Source organism: Salmo salar, chromosome 23 (assembly GCF_965601325.2).
Source record: "Salmo salar chromosome 23, fSalSal1, whole genome shotgun sequence".
Taxonomy (NCBI): domain Eukaryota; kingdom Metazoa; phylum Chordata; class Actinopteri; order Salmoniformes; family Salmonidae; genus Salmo; species Salmo salar.
This window is the reverse complement of record NC_138313.1, coordinates 35,015,537-35,039,693: the sequence shown is the minus strand read 5'-3', so window position 1 is coordinate 35,039,693 and position 24,157 is coordinate 35,015,537. Positions and strand designations below refer to the sequence as shown.

Sequence of the window (24,157 nt, the reverse complement as noted above, 5' to 3'; positions counted from 1 at the left end):
TCCTGCTATTTGAAGTAGGGTTCAATTATATCAAATCTCTATTACTTATACCTATTTTCTTTCACCTAGAGACAATATGAGATAGAAACAGTGTTTTAGAGTGGATGGGTCCAGAAATGCGTCATCTTGTGCCTAAGCCCCAGCAGCATAGAAATAGAAGTGAGGACAGATGGTGTTGATGATGTTTCTGCAGTTCCTCATCTCTTTAACTGTTAACTTTGTTCCCAATCAGAAGAAATCACAAGAGTTCAGCAACAGTTAAGTCATAATGATGTAGCTATGTTCATGTTGGTATGTTTGATCTCTGAATTATTCAGTAATCAAAATTGGACAGTTACAATGTAGCTTTTCTCCATAGCATTTTCTGACATATAATTGCTCTCTGAAAAAGCCTTGAAGCACTCCAAATTAAGTGATATAATTTACATAATACTGACCTTTCGACCATGGTTGAAACCATGGTCTACTGCGTTTGTACTAATATGACAACCACTTGCCTAAAAATGTCTGATCTCTCTCTCTCTCTCTCTCTCTCTCTCTCTCTCTCTCTCTCTCTCTCTCTCTCTCTCTCTCTCAGGATGTGTGCAGAGCCTGTTTCCCAGGGTAATGGCCCTGAGTACTTAGCAGACTGGGTGAGGACCTGTCTGACAGAGGATTTGTTATGGATGTTGACCATACGCTGTCACTACATATCCCATCTGTTCTCCCTGTGTGTGTATGTCCTGTTCATGTGTGTGTGTATGTCCTGTTCATGTGTGTGTGTGTGTGTGTGTGTGTTTGTGTGTGTGACCCGCCAGACCTGGAGAGATGCCTTGAACCAGCACCCCACACCTGCACTGTGGGTAATAATCTCAGAGCTCAGGGGGTCAGGGGAAAGGTTGCAAAGCAAAGCCTTTTATAGACCTGTTTGATTCCCCGGCCGCCTGTTCCCTCTATTGACTTCCCGTATTTCTCTCCCACCGCATGTCAATAGATCTCCTTGACGATAGCACTGATCCTATAGAAGCTATTCATTGAAGAGCATTTGTGTGTAATGTCAGCAACAGGTGGCTTTATTGATTAATCGTGTCCACTGACGCTACAGAGTGGAGGCTATTAGCTAACAATAATGCTTTTTAAAGATTGTGCTGTTCTCGCTCAGTCAACTCAGGAGGCACTGTCAGAAGGCGTTAAATGTCATATCTGATTGCAGCTTTTTTTCTGTCATTTCTACTGCATGTTCAGTTTCCAAGGAGTTTCTAAGGGTTTCAGAATACACATTCATCTGTCACACTCTCCAAGAAAGAGTCATCACTCAACTCAACCACAGCGGAAATAGTCTGAATAGGAGTCTTACCATACACATTATACATCAATGATGTAGCTCTTGCTGCTGGTGATTCTCTGATCCACCTCTACGCAGATGACACCATTCTGTATACTTCTGGCCCTTCTTTGGACACTGTGTTAACTAACCTCCAGACGAGCTTCAATGCCATACAACTCTCCTTCCATGGCCTCCGACTGCTCTTAAATGCAAGTAAAACTAAATGCATGCTCTTCAACCGATCGCTGTCTGCACCTGCCCGCCTGTCCAGTATCACTACTCTGGACGGTTCTGATTTAGAATATGTGGACAACTACAAATACCTAGGTGTCTGGTTAGATTGTAAACTCTCCATCCAGACTCACATTAAGCATCTCCAATCCAAAATTAAATCTAGAATCGGCTTCCTATTTTGCAACAAAGTATCCTTCACTCATGCTGCCAAACATACCCTTGTAAAATGAACTATCCTACCAATCCTCGACTTCGGTAAAGTAATTTACAAAATAGCCTCCAACACTCTACTCAGAAAATTGGATGCAGTCTATCACAGTGCCATCTGTTTTGTCACCAAAGCCCCATATACTACCTACCACTGCGACCTGTATGCTCTCGTTGACTGGCCTTCGCTTCATATTCGTCGCCAAACCCACTGGCTCCAGGTCATCTATAAGTCTTTGCTAGCTAAAGCCCCGCCTTATCTCAGCTCACTGGTCACCATAGCAGCATCCACCCATAGCACGTTCTCCAGCAGGTATATTTCACTGGTCACCCCCAAAGCCATTTCCTCCATTGGCTGCCTTTCCTTCCAGTTCTCTGCTGCCAATGACTGGAACTAATTGCAAAAATCACTGAAGCTGGAGACTCATATCTCCCTCTCTAACTTTAAGCACCAGCTGTCAGAACAGCTCACAGATCACTGCACCTGTACATAGCCCATCTGTAAATAGCCCATCCAACTACCTCATCCCCATACTGTTATTTATTTTTTTGCTCCTTTGTACCTCAGTATCTCTACTTGCACATTTATCTTCTGCACATCTATCACTCCAGTGTTTAATTGCTAAATTGTAATTATTCCGTCACTATGGCCTATGTATTGCCTTAACTCCATTATCTTACCTCATTTGCACACACTGTATATAGACTTTTCTATTGTGTTATTGACTGTATGTTTGTTTATTCCATGTGTAACTCTGTGTTGTTGTTTGTGTTGCACTGCTTTTCTTTATCTTGGCCAGGTCGCAGTTGTAAATGAGAACTTGTTCTCAACTGGTCTAACTGGTTAAATAAAGGTGAAATATTTGTTTTTTAAAACATCACCAGTACATCACGTATTACCATACTAATGAGATGTAATGACATGGGCTATTTCATGAGCTGTAATGACATGTGCTATTTCATGAGATGTAATGACAAGGGCTATTTCAGGAGATGTAATGACACGGGCTACTTCATGAGATGTAATGACATGGGCTATTTCATGAGATGTAATGACATAGGCTATTTCATGAGATGTAATGACATAGGCTATTTCATGAGATGTAATGACATGGGCTATTTCATGACATGTAATAATGAAATTGGCTATTTAATGAGATGTAATAATGAAATTAGCAATTTCATGAGATGCAATGACATGGGATATTCCTTGACCATTCCTGAAAGCTGAAAGAACAGCTGCTTTTAAAATAGCTATACATTCACTTACACACTTAGCCTAAAAGAGGCTATTTCCCCCCAAAGTTCCTTGGTAAAAGGATTCTCCCGCCGTAGGCTACATGCCAGACCAATGTCATACAGCAACCCTGGAACAAAAAAATCCCTTCCTACACTTTCCTCCCTCACTTCTCCTTGTTAGCAGACTTTCCAAACTGTCCTTGAGGGAACAGCAGGACATCCTAACAAGGTATAGAGACTTCAAGACGCTGGTGTCAGACCTCGTGCAGTTCTGTCGGTCCTGCCTACTGACCTTCTGAGGTCCCAGCCTTGAAGTTGCTATACCTCGTTAGGACCTCCTGCTGTTCCTTGAACAGAGCATGTCTTTCTTATTGTTGCTCAGCAGTGACTGACTGACTGACTTGCTCGCCAAATGTCTGGGGAGGTACATATAGGACCAGTCCTTCAATATTATCAGCACAAACACACGTTCACATATAGGCAAAGTTGGAGACATGAGCTGTTGCATATGTTCTACAGAAGAAATACTGTAAAACTGCTGTTAAAGAAGGCTATGTTCATTAGAGCCACCATGACAATGTTGTGATACCAGGTATCGTAGATGCCAGTAGTGGCTGCTGAATTGCCGTTGTTCCTTTTCAAGGGATTCTATAATGCAATTCATTCAAATCAGAGCAACACTTCCCAAAATATTGCTGTCTACTCATTATCACTACAAGTGTTTATTCAGAAGAGGAAATTGTATGTACTTCCTAAGAATTGAGTGCCTTGACCAGAGCCTGGACCTTTCATGTTCTGTCATAATGGGATTTGCAAGAAGCGTTTCTCTGGGGATAATAGGGTTTGTGTGAGTGTGTGTGCCTACAGTACACTGTAGCTTTGAGAAGCCAGTTTTCATTTTGGAGGTTGGAGCTTTTGAGTGGTCTAGTCTCAGAGAAACGAGGATAAAAAGCTTTTATGCTGTCTGCACACACTGGGGGATTTTCATTCAATGATGGGACTTATTATTAAAGGCCATGGGTCTAGAAATATCCCATATTCTAAGTACATATAGCAGAAATTGATGTACTTTTTCAAGACCCAAACGACAATTGACAGTACAACTTGGTGACACACTCACCACCAATTGTCAAATTACTGCATTTGACCACATTCATTTTGAAAACTGCTTCAGAATCAGTGGCTGGGTGCTGTTGTGAAGTTTGTATATGAAGAGTTCTGCTGCTAACAGTAGTCTGGTAACAGAAATCCAATTAAAAGCACCTGGGCCCTGAGGAAATGGGGGAGGCCGATACCTTTTAAAAATACACCACAGAGCCTAGCAGGCTACGAGTGGGGCTACTGGGCCCCTGACTGACTGCTTCTATAAGTCTGAAAGGAACAAGCAGGACCTGGGGTTTCCTTCTCTCTGCCAGTCAATAAAGACGCACCCACACGTGCAATCCACAGATACACAGGTGTACACACACAGATGTTGCAAACACGTGCAATCACACAAACACATCTAACACACACAAATGAATATGCATACACACACCTGAACCCGACCCTATCCATGGACATCTTCACTGACTTCAAAGGCCTTTAAAAAAAAAGCCTCAATGCTCAAAATTAGATGGCTGAAGAGTGCTCAAAATGAAGAGGGCTCACAATGACATGTGATGAACAGCTTCCTACTATGAGGTCTGGACTGTCAGCTCCAGGTCTATGTGAGTGAAATAGTATGATTGACAGATCTTTTATAATCCACTGGTATGAATGAATGTCCTTCAGCCCCTTACCAACACGCACACGCACACACAATCATCTTTCCCTGAGGGACTGTGAGGTTATTAAAGCTAAAATATAATAATGGTGAGGCGGGATGACAAAGATCAACATGAGCCAGTTAATTGGGGTGACCCATCCTGCGCTGTGAAGTGATTAAGAGGAAGACGATATTAAAAGAGTTCAGGGGATGCTTAATTGGTGGCGCTGAATCATTATCACGCTTCTTGTGAGATTCTGAAGTTCATTCCTGTGATCTTGAATCTAGTTCTCAGGTATAACAGTGTGTAAACAATGGGGTGAGTTCTGGTCACCTGTTGGAGATGATGACTCAGATCGGAAAAGGTGATATTTATCCATAATTGGACACACAAAGTGTATATTCAGAATGGCACCTGCTGTTCTTCATAAGTGAAGTGTGCTATGTGCCTCTTTGATGACATACCTGATATTCAGACTCTTTAAATGTGCTTGTTATCGGATGTGTGTTTTATAGATGTTGAGCATATCACTAGAATAAAGATGACTGTTTTCTCTCATTTTGAAACATTTTCTAATTAGGTTCATTTAGATTTTAGATCACTATTCTCATATCGTCTACAATGTTATGTAGAAGTGTAGAGGATAGATATATTGTAAAATGAGCACATAACAGTACATAGCTAGGCAGTATCAAACACAGAATCTTGGAGTGCTTACTGTACATCTATTCTGCAGGGATAATACCAAGCACCTAAATACTTCACACAGCCTACATAGTTGTCACCATATTAGCTAACGTCAAAGTCAACATAGCTACTAGAACTAGTGCGTTAGTGAACCCGCTATAATCATGCAATACAGTGTACAGTCAGCAAGGAGTTTAGCATTTACACCGGCGCAGTGGCAAAAAAATTATAAAACCAAAAGCTTGACTTGGAAGAGCTCCAGTGTTGGATAGCCATAACCAGCTAGCTAACATAGCATCCCTCTCTGTTTGAGCAGGTGTTTGAGTAGGCTAAACTAGCTATCTGCATTCGCTTGTTAAGTGAAAGTGAGAAAAAAATACAACAAAATACAGCTAGCTCTCTCTTTCTTGCTTCTCCTTCATTTTTGACTAAATTAATTTATAAAGGACTTTTCAACTATTGTCTTTCTCTTTCTTTGAGTCAACTACTCACATTTTATGCACTGCAGTGCTAGCTAGCTGTAGTTTATGCTTTCAGTACTAGATTCATTCACTGATCGTTTGATTAGGTGGACAACATGTCAGTTCATGCTGCAATAACTCTGATAGGTTGGAGGACGTCCTCTGGAAGTTGTCATAATTATTGTGTAAGTCTATGGAAGGGGGTGAAAACCATGCGCCTCCTAGGTTTTGTATTGAAGTCAATGTACCCAGAGGAGGACGGAAACTATCTGTCCGCCAGCTACACCATGGTGCTACCCTACAGAGTGCTGTTAAGGTTACTGTAAACCTTCATTGCAAAACAGTGTGTTTTAATCAATTATTTGGTGACGTGAATGTATTTAGTATAGTTTTAACTAAAAATGTTAACTTTATTAATTAATCACAATTTTTATTTTTATGAAATTCACTGAGGATGATGGTCCTCCCCTTCCTCCTCCGAGGAGCCTACACTGCTACACATGCACTCATTTACACATTGTGTATGTCATACAAGGCTGGTAAAATCATTTAGGACATTAAAGAGACTGCACGTCAATGGGAGTGGAACGTCTTTTGAAAAGCTACTAGGAATGTAGTGACTGGGTCTTCACAACTGTCAAACCCTGACTTAGGGAGTGGTTAAATAATTTAAACACTATTCACACACAGAGAATATTCTTGCACATTTCCTCAAAGAACTGAGAGAGGAGGATACATTGGTTACCATAGCAATTGTCGACAGTGTCAAATGGTTACCTAGAAACTAGTCCTGGAGCCTATCTATTTTTATGGAGCATGCAGCCTCTACATTTGCTGTCTGTTTGGTCAGAGTAATGTCAGAGAGATGTAATTGCATTGTCAGATGCTGGGAAGGGACAAGGCCTATGTCACATCCTACAGGGTCACATGGAGGTCAGTTGGAACACAATGACAACATTAACCCTGTAAAATTATGGTGGCAGATACCCTAGCGGTTAGAGCATTGAGCCAGTAACTGAAAGGTCGCTAGAATGAATCCCTGAATCAACAAGGTGAAAAATATGTCTGTACCCTTGAGCAAGGCACTTAACCCTAATTGTTCCAGGGTCGCCGAGGGTCAATCCACCCGATCCCATACTCACGGGAACTTTGTAGCCTATGAGGTTGATCCGAGGCGCAATTACATGTGAAATAGGACAAATGTAAGCACCCACCAAATAATTACTATTATTAATTAAATAATCTCAGTAAAGACTGATAAATGGTAATTGGCTGCATACTGTAGATACATACTCTGTATAGAAATGCAAGAGGATGAGTAGGTTAAATGCGAGAGTAAATATAGTGAATTTAACCTTTATTTAATTCGGCAAGTCAGTTAAGAACAAATTCTTATTTACAACAACGGCCTACCAAGACTGAATATAGTGCCTTCGGAAAGTATTCAGACCCCTTGACTTTTTCCACATTTTGTTAGGTTACAGCCTAATTCAAAAATGTCCCTCATCAATCTACACACAATACCCCATAATGACAAAACAAAAACACGTTTTTAGAAATGTTTGCAAATATATAAAACAAATAATGAAATATCACATTTCCATACGTATTTAGACCCTGTATTCAGTAGTCTGTTGAAGCACCTTTGGCAGCGATTACAGCCTCGAGTCTTCTTGGGTATGACACTACAAGCTTGGCACACCTGTATTTGGGGAGTTTCTCCCATTCTTCTCTGAAAATCCTCTCAAGCTCTGTCAGGTTGGATGGGGAGCGTTGCTGAACAGCTTGTATTTTCTGGTCTCTCCAGATATGTTTGATCGGGCCATTCAAGGACATTCAGAGACTTGTCCCGCAGCCACTCCTGCGTTGTCTTGGCTGTGTGCTTAGGGTCGTTGTCCTGTTGGATTGTGAACCTTCGCATTAAGGATCTCTCTGTACTTTGCGCCATTCATCTTTACCTCAATCCTAACTAGTCTTCCAGTTCCTGCAGCTGAAAAACATCCCCATGCATCTGAGCTCAATTTCGAGTCTCATAGCAAAGGGTCTGAGTATTTGTGTAAATAAGGTAATTCTGTTTTTATAAAAAACACTTTCTGCTTTTTCATTATGGGGTATTGGGGTAGATTGCTGAGGATATTTTTTATTTAATCCATTTTAGAATAAGGCTGTAACGTACATTGTTTTGAAAAAAGACAAGGGGTCTGAATACTTTCCGAAGGGGTAGCGTTCCATGTCCTGACTTCTCAAACCATTAGGAGTGGCCTGACACTGACTGAAGGTCAATCTATTATTCCCTGTGTATATCTCAAACCCCACTGAAGTTGGCAATCACACATCTGCCAGGCTATACATTCACAAGGCCGCAGGGCAAGACGGATTACTAGGACGTGTACTCCGAGCATGCGCTGACCAACTAGCAAGTGTCTTCACTGACATTTTCAACCTCTCCCTGTCCGAGTCTGTAATACCAACATGTTTTAAGCAGACCACCATAGTGCCTGTGCCCAAGAACACTAAGGTCACCTGCCTAAATGACTACCGAACCGAAGCACTCACATCTGTAACCATGAAGTGCTTTGAAAGGCTGGTCATGGCTCACATCAAACCATTACCCCAGAAACCCTAGACCCACTCCAATTTGCATACCGCCCCAACAGATGCACAGATGATGCAATCTCTATTGCACTCCACACTGCCCTTTCACACCTGGACAGAAGGAACACCTATGTGAGAATGCTATTCACTGACTACAGCTCAGCGTTCAACACCATAGTGCCCTCAAAGCTTATCAATAGGCTAGGGACCCTGGGACTAAACACCTCCCTCTGCAACTGGATCCTGGACTTCCTGACGGGCCGCCCCCAGGTGGTAAGGGTAGGTAATAACACATCCACCACGCTGATCCTCAACACAGGGGCCTCTCAGCGGTGCGTGCTCAGTCCCCTCCTGTACTCCCTGTTCAGTCATGACTGCACGGCCAGGCACGACTCCAACACCATCATTACATTTGCTGATGACATAACAGTGGTAGGCCTGATCACCGACAACGACGAGACAGCCAATAGGGAGGAGGTCAGAGACCTGGCCATGTGGTGCCAGGACAACAACCTCTCCCTCAACGTGATCAAGATAAAGGAGATGATTGTGGACTACAGGAAAAAGAGGACCGAGCACACCCCCATTCTCATCAACGGGGCTGCAGTGGAGCAGGTTGAGAGCTTCAAGTTCCTTGGTGTCCACACCACCAACAAACTAACATGGTCCAAGCACACCATGACAGTCGCGAAGAGGGCACGACAAAACCTATTCCCCCTCAGGAGACTGAAAATATTTGGCATGGGTCCTCAGATCCTCAAAAGGTTCCACAGCTGCACCATCGAGAGCATCCTGACTGGTTGCATCGCTGCCTGGTATGGCAACTGCTCGGCCTCCGACCGCAAGGCATTACAGAGGGTAATGCGAACAGCCCAGTACTGTGGACAAGCTTCCTGCCATCCAGGACCTCTATACCAGGCAGTGTCAGAGGAAGGCCCTGAAAATTGTCAAGGACTCCAGCCACCCCAGTCATAGACTGTTCTCTCTGCTACCACACGGCAAGCGGTACCATAGCGCCAAGTCTAGGTCCAAGAGGCTTCTAAACAGCTTCTACCCCCAAGCCATAAGACTCCTGAACATCTAGTCAAATGGCTACCCAGACTATTCATATTGCCCCCCCCCCCTCCCCTCTCCACACCACTGCCACTCTCTGTTGTCATCTATGCATAGTCACTTTAATTAACTCTACCTACATGCACATACTATCTCAACTAACCAGTGCCCCCACACATTGACTCTCTACCGGCACCCCCTGTATATATTGTTATTTTTTACTGCTCCTCTTTAATTACTTATTTTTTATTTTATTTTATTTTTTTATACTTGTTACTTTTATCTCTTATTCTTATCCATATTTTTTTAAACTGCACTGTCGGTTAGGGGCTCGTAAGTAAGCATTTCACTGTAAGGTCTACACCTGTTATATTTGGAGCATGTGACTAATAAAATTTGATTTCATTATACTGCATTATCAGTATGTTCTGCAGCAAAATACCCTACAAATGTAACGAGGTGTTTAAAGGGGTCGCACTTGTATCGTAAATGTGCGCACTCATTTAATTGGGTGCCTGATTGCTTCCCATCGTCATAGTGAAGAAGCCCACCCTTGAAGGAAGCCATTCCTAATCATCACAGCCCACTACAATCAGGGCTCCTCTCTCAGACCACCCTACTGATTGGCACCGAGAGGCACTAAGCACACTTTTACTAATGTCACCATTCCCAAACATATCATTCGTAAATTCTATAAAGAAGAAGCAATCAATAACAATGCTCAACTATTCTGAATAAAGGTGTAATATTTGCACGAATAGAATGCATGCACGCACGAAACTACTCTATGTCGCTTTTTGATGAAAGTGTCTTGCTACATGGTACATATTACTATTATATTATTTTAACACAATGGCAATGTTAAATACTCATTTCTGGTTGGTCTGAAGGGCATTATTTAAGCAACAAGGCCCGAGGTGGTGTGGGCTTCCCTGTGGCTCAGTTGGTAGAGCATGGTGTTTGCAATGCCAGCATGATGTGTGCAACGCCAGGGTTGTGGGTTTGATTCCCACGGGGGGCCAGTACAATTTTTTTTTTTTTTAAATGCATGAAATGGATAAGAGCGTCTGCTAAATGACTAAAATGTAAAAATGTGTGTTATATGACATAACCCTTAGCCGTGGTCTATTAGCCATATACCACAAACCCCCGAGGTGCCTTATTGCTATTATAAACTGGTTACCAACATAATTAGGAGAGTGAAAATAAATGTTTTGTCATACCCATGGTATACGGTTTGATATACCACGGCTGTCAGCCAATCATCATTCAGGGCTCGAACCACCCAGTTTATAATTTCCTATAACACACGGCATGGTAGAATTCAATGACTATAGTTCATTCTTACATGTTCTATGTTTGAGCTGCTTTGGAAAGCAAAAGTCGATTGAAAATATTATTGGCATCGTTGAATTCGATTTTCATAATAGCAAGACATGGACGGTTAGTTCCACTCCGCTAGAAGGTAGTGGAACACATCTGTCTCATCGTTCTTTATTTTGCATAGAACGTGTAGCCCCCTCGTTGATTATCCCTTATTTATACCATGGCATTGATGAATACTCGTTTCTGATTGGTTTGAGGGGCACTCTAGAGCGTACATAATTTCACTATAACACGCGGTATATCAGCAAGGTAGAATCCAATGGCTATAGTTCATTCTTATATGTTCTATGTTTGAGCTGTTTTGGTAAGCTTGTGCTTCATAGAACAAGCCTTCCAAGTCGTTTATATTTTCCCCTCGTTGATGATCTATTATTCTTCTGGTGTTTCAATACATTCTCATACAATACAATGCTGCCTTCACCTGGTTGCCGAACGTCACTACATGACCAAAGCATTTTGGTGGACAGTGGCATATACTGGTCAGAGGAAGGCCCTGAAAATTGTCAAGGATTCCAGCCACCCCAGTCATAGACTGTTCTCTCTACTACCGCATGGCAAGTGGTACCATAGCGCCAAGTCTAGGTCCAAGAGGCTTCTAAACAGCTTCTACCCCCAAGCCATAAGACTCCTGAACATCTAGTCAAATGGCTACCCAGACTATTTGCATTGCCCCCCCCCCCTCCCCTCTGGACCTGCTAACGCCATTACATTGATGAGGCCCTACTTGTAGACTGATCTACTTCTAAAACTAATGCTTGAACAGGAACTATTGGACCTCATACTTTCTTTACAGACTGCGTGAGCCAGTCACTTTACCATAGAATTATAAAATCTGCTTTGGATGTTATATTGGTACATTGTATCAAAATGTATCTGATGCTTCAAAAGTTCAATGGAATTTAAAGTCATCCCGGCTTTTTACCATTCATGGTGTGTATGCAAGGTGATGGTGTCGTACCTTATAATGACACTGCCTGGTTTAGAGGTCCTGGATGGCAGGAAGATTGGTCCCGGTGATGTACTGGGCCGTACGCACTACCCCCTGTAGGGCCTGAAGTCGGAGGCCGAGCAGTTGCCATACCAGGCAGGGATGCAACCCGTCAGGATGCTTTCGATGGTGCAGCTGTAGAACCTTTTGAGGATTTGAGGACCCATGACAAATCTTTTCAGTCTCCTGAGGGGGAATAGGTTTTGTCGTGCTCTCTTCACGACTGTCTTGGTGTGCTTGCACCATGTTAGTTTGTTGGTGGTGTGAACACCAAGGAACTTGAAGCTCTCAACATGCTCCATTACAGCCCCATTGATGAGAATGAGGGCGTGCTCAGCCCTCCTTTTCCTGTAGTCCACAATCATCTCCTTTGTTTTGATCATGTTGAGGGAGAGGTTGTTGTCCTTGCACCACACGGTCAGGTCTCTGACCTCCTCCCTATAGGCTGTCTCGTTGTTGTCGGTGATCAGGCCTACCACTGTTGTGTCATCAGCAAATGTAATGACGGTGTTGGAGTCGTGCCTGGCTGTGCAGTCATGAGTGAACAGGGAGTACAGGAGGGGACTGAGCACGCACCGCTGAGGGGCCCCTGTGTTGAGGATCAGGGTGGCGGATGTGTTATTACCTACCCTTACCACCTGGGGGTGGCCCGTCAGGAAGTCCAGGATCCAGTTGCAGAGGGAGGTGTTTAGTCCCTTAGCTTAGTGATGAGCTTTGAGGGCACTATGGTGTTGAACGCTGAGCTGTAGTCAATGAACAGCATTCTCACATAGGTGTTCCTTCAGTCCAGGTGTGAAAGGGCACTGTGGAGTGCAATAGAGATTGCATCATCTGTGGATCTGTTGGTGCGGTATGCAAATTGGAGTGGATCTAGGGTTTCTGGGATAACTTTTTAGTGACGGGGCAGAATACGGAAATTCGGATGAATGACGTCCCCAAAGTAAACTGCCTGTTACTCGAGCCCAGAAACTAGGTTATGCATATACTTGGTACAATTGGATAGAAAACACTCTGAAGTTTCTAAAACTGTTAAAATAATGTTTGTGAGTATAACAGAACTGATATGGCCGGTGGAAACCCGCAGAAAATCCATCCACGAAGTGGGATTTTTTTGATGTGAGTGGTTTTCCATTGAATGCCTATTGACTATGTAATTGGTTAGGGCCCAGATTGCAGTTCCTATGGCTTCCACTAGATGTCAACAGTCTTTAGACATGGTTTCAGGCTTGTTTTCTGAAAAACGACGAAGAAAAATACCTTTTGGTTAGGGGACTGGGGAAGCATGCAGTACTGGTTTGCGCACATGACTGTGTGCGCGCGTGACTGTGTGCACGCCCTTCGTTCTTTTTCCTTTCTATTGAATACGCTATTGTCCGGTTGAAATATTATCGATTATTTAGATAATTGACACCCTGAGGATTAGTTATAAACATCGTTTGACATGTTTCAACGAACTTTACCGGTACTATTAGGATGTATTCTTCTGCATGTTTTGACCGCCTTTGAGCCAGTGGATTACTGAACAAAACAGAGTTTTTGGGATATAAAGAGGGACTTTATCGAACAAAATGACCATTTATTGTGTAACTGGGATCCTTCTGATTGCAACCAGATGAAGATCTTCAAAGGTAAGTGATACATTTTATTGCTATTTCTGACTTTCGTGACTCATCTGCTTGGTTGTAAAATGTTTGTATGGTTTTGTGTGCTTGGCGCTGTCCTCAGATAATCGCATGTTATGCTTTCGCCGTAAAGCCTTTTTGAAATCTGACAAAGCGGCTGGATTAACAAGAAGTTAATATTTTAACTGATGTAAAACACTTGTTTTTTCATGAATGTTTATTATTACTATTTCTGTAATTTGAATTTGGCGCTCTGCAATTTCACCGGATGTTGTCAAGGTGGGTCGCTAGCGGCACGCCTACGCCAGAGAGGATAATGGTGTTGATGTGAGCCATGACCAGTCTTTCAAAGAATTTCATGGCTACATATGTGAGTGCTACGGGTCAGTAATCATTTAGGCAGGTTACCTTAGTGTTCTTGGGCACAGGGACTATGGTGGTCTACTTGAAACATGTCGGTATTACAGACTCGGACAGGGAGAGGTTGAAAATGTCAGTGAAGACACTTGCCAGTTGGTCAGCGCATGCTCGGAGTACACGTCCTGGTAATCCGTCTGGCCCAGCGGCCTTGTGAGTGTTGACCTGTTTAAAGGTCTTACTCACATTGGCTGTGGTGAGCGTGATCACACAGTCGTCCGGAAGAGCTGATGCTCTTATGCGTGTTTCAGTGTTACTTGCCTTTAAGCAAGCATAGAAATGATTTAGGTTGTCTTGTAGGCTTGTGTCACTGGGCAGCCCTCGGCTGTGCTTCCCTTTGTAGTCTGTAATAGTTTGCAAGCCCTGCCACATCTAAGTACCCCTGACTGCAGTGTGCAATTCGGGGCGGTGCTCAATGTGGGAGGAGTCAAACGTTTGACCCCGCCCACAATTTTTTTGCAGTGTGCAGTTCGGGGCCGGGCTCAGTGTGGGCGGAGTCAAATGTTCGACTCCCCCCATGTTTGACCCCTCCCACTGTTTTTTTGTTGTCCATCTGAGGTTTGACAGTCACACACAGAATACAAACACACACGTTTGTGCAAGGCACACGTTGAATACAAACGTATTTCATTTTTGAAGATCGTAAGAAACATTGTATAAAGTGTTACCAGCACATGTGTTGTAACACTTTATGCTTCATGCTATATTTGAGACAAGCTACTGATATTGTTGCAGTGAACAACAGACTTTTTATGTATGTCATGTAGTGTTAAAATTGTGTTGATAAATGTAATTATATTATTTCATTGAGCATATATATACAGTTACTACGTATCCTGATATATAATGCTATTTTACTTTCCTCATGAGAATGGAGACAGACTATACTATATAGACATACTGACAAGCTGAATGTGCTTTGTACATTAAGTTATACCAGCTCCAGTAAAGAGATCAGAGACTCGGGTGACTTCTACGTCATCTTTACTAAACAACATAACACAATTAACAATTCAAACAATTAACACAGCAGACAAAAACAAGGTTTGACCACTCCTCAAAAAGGGTTTCACTCCTGCTCCTCAGAAGAGGCAGACAGTCATTGTCTTGTTGTCAACTGCCTCCACATAGAACATCTCATAATCTCTCTGTAACTGGAACATGAATGGTTCCTTGAGGAGAATATTTTCCTCTTCATCCAGGCCATCATACAACCGTAGTTCTTTAAGGGTTGTAATGTGGTCTTCCCTGTCCATCATACAACCGTAGTTCTTTAAGGGTTGTAATGTGGTCTTCCCTGTCCATCATACAACCGTAGTTCTTTAAGGGTTGTATTGCGTCTTCCCTGTCCATCATACAACCGTAGTTCTTTAAGGGTTGTAATGTGGTCTTCCCCCTCCATCATACAACCGTAGTTCTTTAAGGGTTGTAATGTGGTCTTCCCTGTCCATCATACAACCGTAGTTCTTTAAGGGTTGTAATGCGTCTTCCCTGTCCATCATACAATCATAGTTCTTTAAGGGTTGTAATGTGGTCTTCCCTGTCCATCATACAACCGTAGTTCTTTAAGGGGTGTAATGCGGTCTTCCCCCTCCATCATACAACCGTAGTTCTTTAAGGGTTGTAATGTGGTCTTCCCTGTCCATCATACAACCGTAGTTCTTTAAGGGGTGTAATGCGGTCTTCCCCCTCCATCATACAACCGTAGTTCTTTAAGGGTTGTAATGTGGTCTTCCCTGTCCATCATACAACTGTAGTTCTTTAAGGGTTGTAATGCGGTCTTCCCCGTCCATCATACAACTGTAGTTCTTTAAGGGTTGTAATGCAGTCTTCCCTGTCCATCATACAACCGTAGTTCTTTAAGGGTTGTAATGCGTCTTCCCTGTCCATCATACAATCATAGTTCTTTAAGGGTTGTAATGTGGTCTTCCCCCTCCATCATACAACCTTAGTTCTTTAAGGGTTGTAATGTGGTCTTCCCCCTCCATCATACAACCGTAGTTCTTTAAGGGTTGTATTGCGTCTTCCCTGTCCATTATACAACCGTAGTTCTTTAAGGGTTGTAATGCGATCTTCCCCGTCCATCATACAACTGTAGTTCTTTAAGGGGTGTAATGTGGTCTTCCCTGTCCATCATACAACTGTAGTTCTTTAAGGGTTGTAATGTGGTCTTCCCTGTCATCATACAACCATAGTTCTTTAAGGGTTGTAATGCGGTCTTCCCCCTCCATCATACAACCGTAGTTTTTTAAGGGTTGTAATGTGGTCTTCCCTGTCCATCATACAACCCTAGTTCTTTAAGGGTTGTAATGTTGTCTTCCCCCTCCATCATACAACCGTAGTTCTTTAAGGGTTGTAATGTGGTCTTCCCTGTCCATCATACAACTGTAGTTCTTTAAGGGTTGTAATGCGGTCTTCCCCGTCCATCATACAACCGTAGTTCTTTAAGGGTTGTAATGTGGTCTTCCCCCTCCATCATACAACCGTAGTTCTTTAAGGGTTGTAATGCGATCTTCCCTGTCCATCATACAACTGTAGTTCTTTAAGGGTTGTAATGTGGTCTTCCCTGTCCATCATACAACCATAGTTCTTTAAGGGTTGTAATGTGGTCTTCCCCCTCCATCATACAACCGTAGTTCTTTAAGGGTTGTAATGTGGTCTTCCCCCTCCATCATACAACCGTAGTTCTTTAAGGGTTGTAATGCGATCTTCCCCGTCCATCATACAACTGTAGTTCTTTAAGGGTTGTAATGTGGTCTTCCCTGTCCATCATACAACCATAGTTCTTTAAGGGTTGTAATGTGGTCTTCCCCCTCCATCATACAACCGTAGTTCTTTAAGGGTTGTAATGTGGTCTTCCCCCTCCATCATACAACCGTAGTTCTTTAAGGGTTGTAATGTGGTCTTCCCCCTCCATCATACAACCGTAGTTCTTTAAGGGTTGTAATGTGGTCTTCCCCCTCCATCATACAACCGTAGTTCTTTAAGGGTTGTAATGTGGTCTTCCCCCTCCATCATACAACCGTAGTTCTTTAAGGGTTGTAATGCGATCTTCCCCGTCCATCATACAACTGTAGTTCTTTAAGGGTTGTAATGTGGTCTTCCCTGTCCATCATACAACCATAGTTCTTTAAGGGTTGTAATGTGGTCTTCCCCCTCCATCATACAACCATAGTTCTTTAAGGGTTGTAATGTGGTCTTCCCACTCCATCATACAACCGTAGTTCTTTAAGGGTTGTAATGTGGTCTTCCCCGTCCATCATACAACTGTAGTTCTTTAAGGGTTGTAATGCGGTCTTCCCCGTCCACTTCCCCGTCCATCCCAGTTACACTAGGGAGGGAAACGGTGCCTTTAAATGTTTGGAGTTCCACCACCTTGCTGCCTCTAGGGTGGCCCTTAGAAGAACATCTGCTTCCTTGAAGAAAAAGGAAGAATAAATATTAAGAGTAGTGCCTCATTGGGTGATCAAGTCAAATTACACCCCACTTTCACAATACCACCATGCAAACAAAAACCACTATTACTAAAGGGGTTTTCAGTGATATCTATAACTACTCGAAAAGTCTTCACAAATATGATATATTACCATGCATCAAGCCTTCAGCATTACACACAGTAGACTACATACCCAGTTCACAGCTCCCAGTTCGCCGTGCATTTTGATTTCAGTATCGTCTAGAAAGAAAACAGATTGTGGTCATGAATTAATGTTAGGAACCTCTAGTGATGTGTGGACAAGAATGCACCTTACTTTAGCTAAACAGCCTATACAGTACCTGATCCTGCAGAGCTGGATGCTGATGTGACATACTGTGACCTCTACATCATCCTGAAATATATTGGAGAGGGGAGGGAGGTTTAAGTCTTTAAACATTGGTTTAAGACTATACCACTCATCATATGACACCTCCTACCTGTAGTGGGTTTTGTTTTCGATCTTTCAACCTCTCTTCTTCAGTCCTTAGTGAATGAATGACACATTCAGTATAAAAATATATTCAGATCAGTCTGGCTACAGTGAAACAAGTGATTTTAAATTAAATGTTTTTATAATGTTCAATTACTTAGGGCATGGGAAAGTTCTGCAGGAGAACTAGGCACCACCATCGCCTAATTTGCTGCATGTTTTCCTTTGAAAAAGAAAATCACACAATCGGATGGGTATCCCAAAAAACAAAATATCCACTAGTGATGAGAATTTTATAATTTATACATACCTCAGTGAAATCACACTATGCTTCCATTGCAATGTACAGGGCGTACTGTAAGTTAAGAAAGAGTAGGTTGTTAAGTTTGATAGTTATAACAACAATAATGATAATAGCAAATAATAATAATACAACTCCCCCCCAGGAATATATTTCAGGATGTAGAAGACCCCCCCCCCCCCCCCCAAGAAGTCACATCAGCGTCCAGCTCTGCAGGAGTTTGATGTATGAATTGTGTGTGTAGTGTAAAAACTGTAGGAAACAGGTTCCAAAAAGTGTCAAGAATGATAAACAAGAAAAAGTATGAGCAATAACAATAGTCTGCTTTGCATGCTGCAAGCACAGAAATAACAATAACTTTTCATATGTTATAACAGAAAATAGGACTAATATAATATACTGAATAGCCAGCATATTACCATCAAAACAAACATCCCACAATTGTTTGAAAAACCTTGCTTTGGTAGGCCCTGTGATGTGAACAAGGTGCAATTTTCAATACAGGAATGACAATCAAATGGTACAGTTCAGTGGAATAACTTAATGGAATATCCAACCTGAACATCATCCACACCAAAAGTCCTCCAAGGTCCAGGGGACAAGATCTGAACAATGTTTCTGTGAACACAGTGTTGCTGACCAGAAAATGTATTTTCGACTGCAAACACACCATTTCTCACATCAATGCACTCACATGCCAAAAATCTTTCCTTGGACACCGTTTCAAAGCCATGTGTATGCTTTCTTCTTAAATGTGTTTTCAAGTTTTTCTTATTTAACTTAAGTTTGCAGTATGGACAAGTTACAATGACTTTTCTTGACTTGCCATGTATGTTGGGCCCAGGTGATTTCATTATTGTATTTACTATGTGTAGGCTGTGTAGACTCGCTATGTGTAAGTAAGGGAATGGCCGTCGGCATCAACGATACACATTTAGAGCCAACCAAGCACAACAAGGCATACATTGAAGAAATATAGAAAATCAACGATCAAATTGATTAAATAACTGTACATGTAAACCTAGGCTTACTGCTCAAGTAGGCAAATTTGTCCAAATAAGATTCCCTCATTGTAAGCAATTAGCTAGTTCGCGTTCAAAAGGGTGCTATTGCTAATTAGCTAGCGCAAGTGCAAATGGTTGCTAATTAATGCTATGCTAACATCGGTGTGGTAGTTGGTTATATAAAAATATACCACTGCACTGGTATAACATGAACATTACAAAGTACATTATGCATAATGACAGTCTCACTTCCATGGTTGATATTTTTATCCATGTAGGTTAGGTTTGATTAAGATTCGCTTTCGTTGACGTTGATACCTTTGACGTGAACCTCAACTTGGGTGTGCTTGAAGGACACAAGACGGGAAGGGTTCGGGTTAAACGCGTTTGACTCCATCCACATTGAGCCCGGACCCGAACTGCACACTGCAGTCAGGGGCTTCTCGCCACATCCCACGAGCATCGGAGCCGGTGTAGTACGCTTTGCCTGTTTGATGGTTCATCGGGGGTATAGCGGGATTTCTTATAAACTTCTGGGTTAGAGTCCTGCTCCTTGAAAGCGGTAGCTCTACTCTTTAGGTCAGTGTGAATGTTACCTGTAATCCATAGCTTCTGGTTGGGGTATGTACGTACGTACGGTCACTGTGGGGACGACGTCCTCGATGCACGTATTGATAAAGCCAGTGACTGATGTGGTGTACTCCTCAATGCCATCGGAAGAATCACGGAACATATTCCAGTCTGTGACAGCAAAACAGTCATGCAGTTTAGCATCTGCTTCATCTTACCACTTTTTTATGGACCGAGTTACTGGTGCTTCCTGCTTTAATTTTTGCTTGTAAGCAGGAATCAGGAGGATAGAGTTATGGTCAGATATGCCAAATGGAGGGTGAGGAAGAGCTTTGTACACGTCTCTGTGTGGAGTAAAGGTGGTCTAGATTTTTTCCCCCCTCTGGTTGCACATTTAACATGTTGATAGAAATTAGGTAAAACTGATTTAAGTTTCCCTGCATTAAAGTCCCCGGCCACTAGAAGCGCCGCCTCTGGATGAGCATTTTCCTGTTTGCTTATGGCGGAATACAGCTCATTGAGCGCAGTTTAGTGCCAGCCTCGGTTTGTGGTGGTATGTAGACAGCTACGAAAAATACAGATGAAAACTCTCTAGGTAGATAGTGTGGTCTACAGCTTAGCATGAGATACTCTACCTCAGGTGAGAAAAACCCTGAGACTTCCTTAGATATCGTGCACCAGCTATTGTTTACAAATATAGGCCCCCGCCCGGTGTCTTCCAAGAGGCTGCTGTTCTGTCCTGCTGATAGAGTGTATAACCAGCCAGCTGTATGTTCTTAATGTCGTCGTTCAGCCACGACTCTGTGAAACAAGATATTACCGCTTTTTTACATCTCGTTGGTAGGATATACGTGCTTTCAGTTCGTCCCATTTATTTTCCAGCAATTGAACGTTAGCTAGCGGAATGGAAGGCTAGTGCAGATTTGCCACTCGACGCCTGATCCTCACAAAACATCCTCATCTCTTTCCTCAAAATCTACGTTTCCTTTTCCAGTGAATCACGGGGTCTGGGCCTGGTCGGGTGTCCATACCATATCCCTCGCATCTGACTCATTGAAGAAGAACTCCTTGTCCAATTTGAGGTGAGTAATCCCAGTTCTGATGTCCAGAAGCTCTTTTCGGTCATAAGAGATGGTAGCAGCAACATTATGTACAAAACCAGTTACGAACAACGTGAAAAAACGAACAAAATAGCATAGTTGGTTAAGAGCCGTTAAGACTGCAGCCCTACCTACCGGCGTCATCTTTAGCGCACATTAGGGTTGTTACTTGCTACAGTGGCCATGTTCGAGAGGATCAAAACCGAAATGTATAATTGGTAAATGACTGATCTACAAATAATAATGAGTAGTTATTTATTTTATTTCACCCCTTTTCGTGGTATCCAAAAAGGTAGTTACAGTCTTGTGCAACTCCCGTACGCACTCGGGAGAGGCAAAGGTCGAGAGCCGTGCATCCTCCGAAACACAACCCAGCCTCACTGCTTCTTGACACAATGCCCGCTTAACCCGGAAGCCAGCCGCACCAATGTGTCAGAGGAAACACCGTACACCTGGCGACCGTGTCAACGTGCATTGCGCCCGGCCCGCCACAGGAGTCACTAGAGCGCGATGGTACAAGAACATCCCTGCTGGCCAAACCCTCCCCTAACCCGGACGATGCTGAGCCGATTGTTCGCCGCCCCATGGGTCTCCCGGTCGCAGCCGTCTGCGACAGAGCCTGGACTCGAATCAGGATCTCTAGTGGCACAGCTAGCGCTGCCATGCAGTGCCTTAGACAACTGCGCCGCTCTGGAGGCCCATGAGTAGTTATTTCTGATGCAAGGTTCTCTGTAGATCAGTTAGTCATTACTCACCTGCACTGTCGGCTGCATAGTCGAACAAACCCAGTGATTTCCAACACGGATCATTTCAGATTTCCATGATGAATTGCGTTTCATGCGCTCGTTAGAGGTAGTATTAGTAACACTATCAACAATTCACAGTTAATATTTCACAAACATATCAGTCTCCTGAGAGACCACCAAAAATTGCCAAAGCCAACTATATTTCAAGTCGTCTCGGCGGGGTATTGGGTAAAGTTTTCAACTAGCAATAATCGCGCCTCGGATAAACCTCATAGGCTACGATACTGCCACTGCGCAAAGATAAAGAGAACATGGATTGGGTGGATATACTTTCAACTCGGTGATGATTCCTATGACGGTTTCAATAAAAAAAAAGTTAACAATACACAAATAGACATAGATTAGGAAGACGTGTATAATTATATTATGATGTGAACACAATTTAAAAAAAAATGTTTTTACATTTTGAATTTAAAATATTCAAAGACATGCCGTGCATTGTGGGATACATTGTGTCAACATGTGGAGAACTGGAGATAACTGATCAGTCGCCTACAGGCTGGATAAAACAAGGATAGGCTAAGGGGCTTTCCCACAAAATGGGTTTGTAGCGGTTTTTCCGAATTGTGACTCGTTTTTTACAGTTTATTTTCTATTTCCACAATCGTCACTCAGGAGCGCACGGTGATTTGTTCAGAAAGGGTTGTCTAGTGTGGTTCGCTGCAGAACCAGTCCGGACCAAACACAGGAAAAGAACCAAAGAAGCGCAGTATTATCAAAGACAGTACAGTATGCTTTAGAAACTCTGTTGTATTATTGGTTGTTTGGCAGCGAGCAATTAGCGCAGTAACGTAATTTAATATATCTTAAATATGTGATTCGCAGCGCATTTATGAATGCATCGGATGCAGATTAGGCTACATGGGTGTTATACGCATATTCACGTCGCAGTTTAGTTAGAGCGGCTATTGTTGGAGACAAAAGCGAAAGTAATATCTAATTTGGGATACAAGTTAGGCTTCTTGATCATTATAATGTGAGCATTTTTCTCCAATAAACAAATTACTTGCACGAACACGTGGTTTTGTTTAGGTATTTTAGGTTGTTTGACATTTGGCAATGTGGAACCAACCGGACCCAATGAAAAAAGTACAATGTAACAAATAATCGATCTCAGACATATGTGTGAAAACGACCTTACTGGGTATTCAGATAGGAATATATTTATATGTAGAAAATGTTGAGATTTTCTGCAGAATTTAGAAGCATGTCCTGTCAGATACATTTGACATTTCTGTTTGCAATGTTCTAAAAATATTTCATGAACTCTTTTGACGCAAGTATGGTGTGCCTATAGGAAGCATGGCGCTTGTATGCTTTAGTGGTTGAAAACGGGACCATTTTTGTCTCACCGATGTAACCTTCGTTCTATCCTTGGGGTGTTGTCACTTCTATTTAGACAATAACACTAGGCGGTTCATTGATATAAAGAACATATTCATTGACTGACCACCAAAGTATCCCTTGCTACCACTGAAGCTCATGATATGAACAAGCGCCAATCAGCGTTCTCTAGTCTGATAGATTGCTTCCGTAGTGTGCCATTCAAACCACCAGATGGCAATCTAATCCATGCAAAGTGGCATAGTTTAAAGATTATTTCTGTGATTACCTCCAAGTTAAAAAAATATATATAATTTAATCCCTTTTTAGATGTCATTTTAAGTCAGCAAATGTGAAGACTGTGCAAGGGGTGTGTAGACTTTCACTAGCGACTGTATATTTCCCTAAGAGTTGTCCAAAGTTGCTAGAATCTAATTCAAAATTATTCACAGCTGCAATGCCTGCCAAAGGTGCTTCCACCACCGGTGTGAAGACATGCAGTCAAGACATCTTCATTTTGTAATTGTTATTAATTTGGAAAATGTTCTATGATTTTTCTTTCACTTTAAACATGTGGAATAGGTTGTGTAGATCGGTGTGGGGAAAAAATCTAATGTAATCTCTTTTTACATTTCATTTAAGGCAGCAAAATGTGAAGACTGTGCAAGGGGTGTGTAGACCATATGACTGTAGGCCCCATTTGTAACTTGATGATTCTGTTCCCTGTGTTTCCACCCCTGAAGGAGACCTCTCACGTAATCAGTTGAAGTATCCACTTGACTACAGCATGACAATTTCAGCTATTATAAGAACTGTAATTTCTATGCAGAAATGATGGAAAGGGAAAGCTACATATTCTTGCATATCAATGCAAAAACACTGCACTGTAGATGTATATTCTATGTTTAGTTTTGTCCTCTTAGCTACTCATATGTCTCCCATATCTCCTACAGTAAAGGTTCATTTCGTTGTCAGATTATTGATACCAGTTGAGATGGATAGGTAATAATGCCTAATACACTAAGCTTCTTCTAAATATCAATGCAATGCCGGATAATGATAATAATCATAATAAACCCTCACTTCCTATGGAGAGTGAACATTAAAAGCATTTCTGTTGTTGTGAAATCTCAGTGGGTTAATGCCATTTGCTTTATATAATGTAGGCTCAGCAGCAGATAACCAGTAGCATGCCGGTTGTA

General features: G+C 42.3%; 1 long non-coding RNA gene and 1 other non-coding gene across 2 annotated transcripts; both read right to left on the bottom strand.

Moving 5' to 3' along the window:
• Window positions 1-14,910: 14,910 nt before the first annotated feature.
• On the bottom strand, window positions 14,911-21,855 carry LOC106584458 (uncharacterized). The gene is made up of 5 exons (XR_014382323.1): window positions 21,582-21,855; window positions 17,859-18,206; window positions 17,721-17,773; window positions 17,573-17,619; window positions 14,911-17,359 (listed from the first exon to the last, which is right to left on the bottom strand). It is a non-coding gene; the product is annotated as an uncharacterized LOC106584458 (long non-coding RNA).
• On the bottom strand, window positions 21,734-21,874 carry LOC123729951 (U4 spliceosomal RNA). Its single transcript, XR_006761647.1, has one exon. It is a non-coding gene; the product is annotated as a U4 spliceosomal RNA (small nuclear RNA).
• Window positions 21,875-24,157: the final 2,283 nt, after the last annotated feature.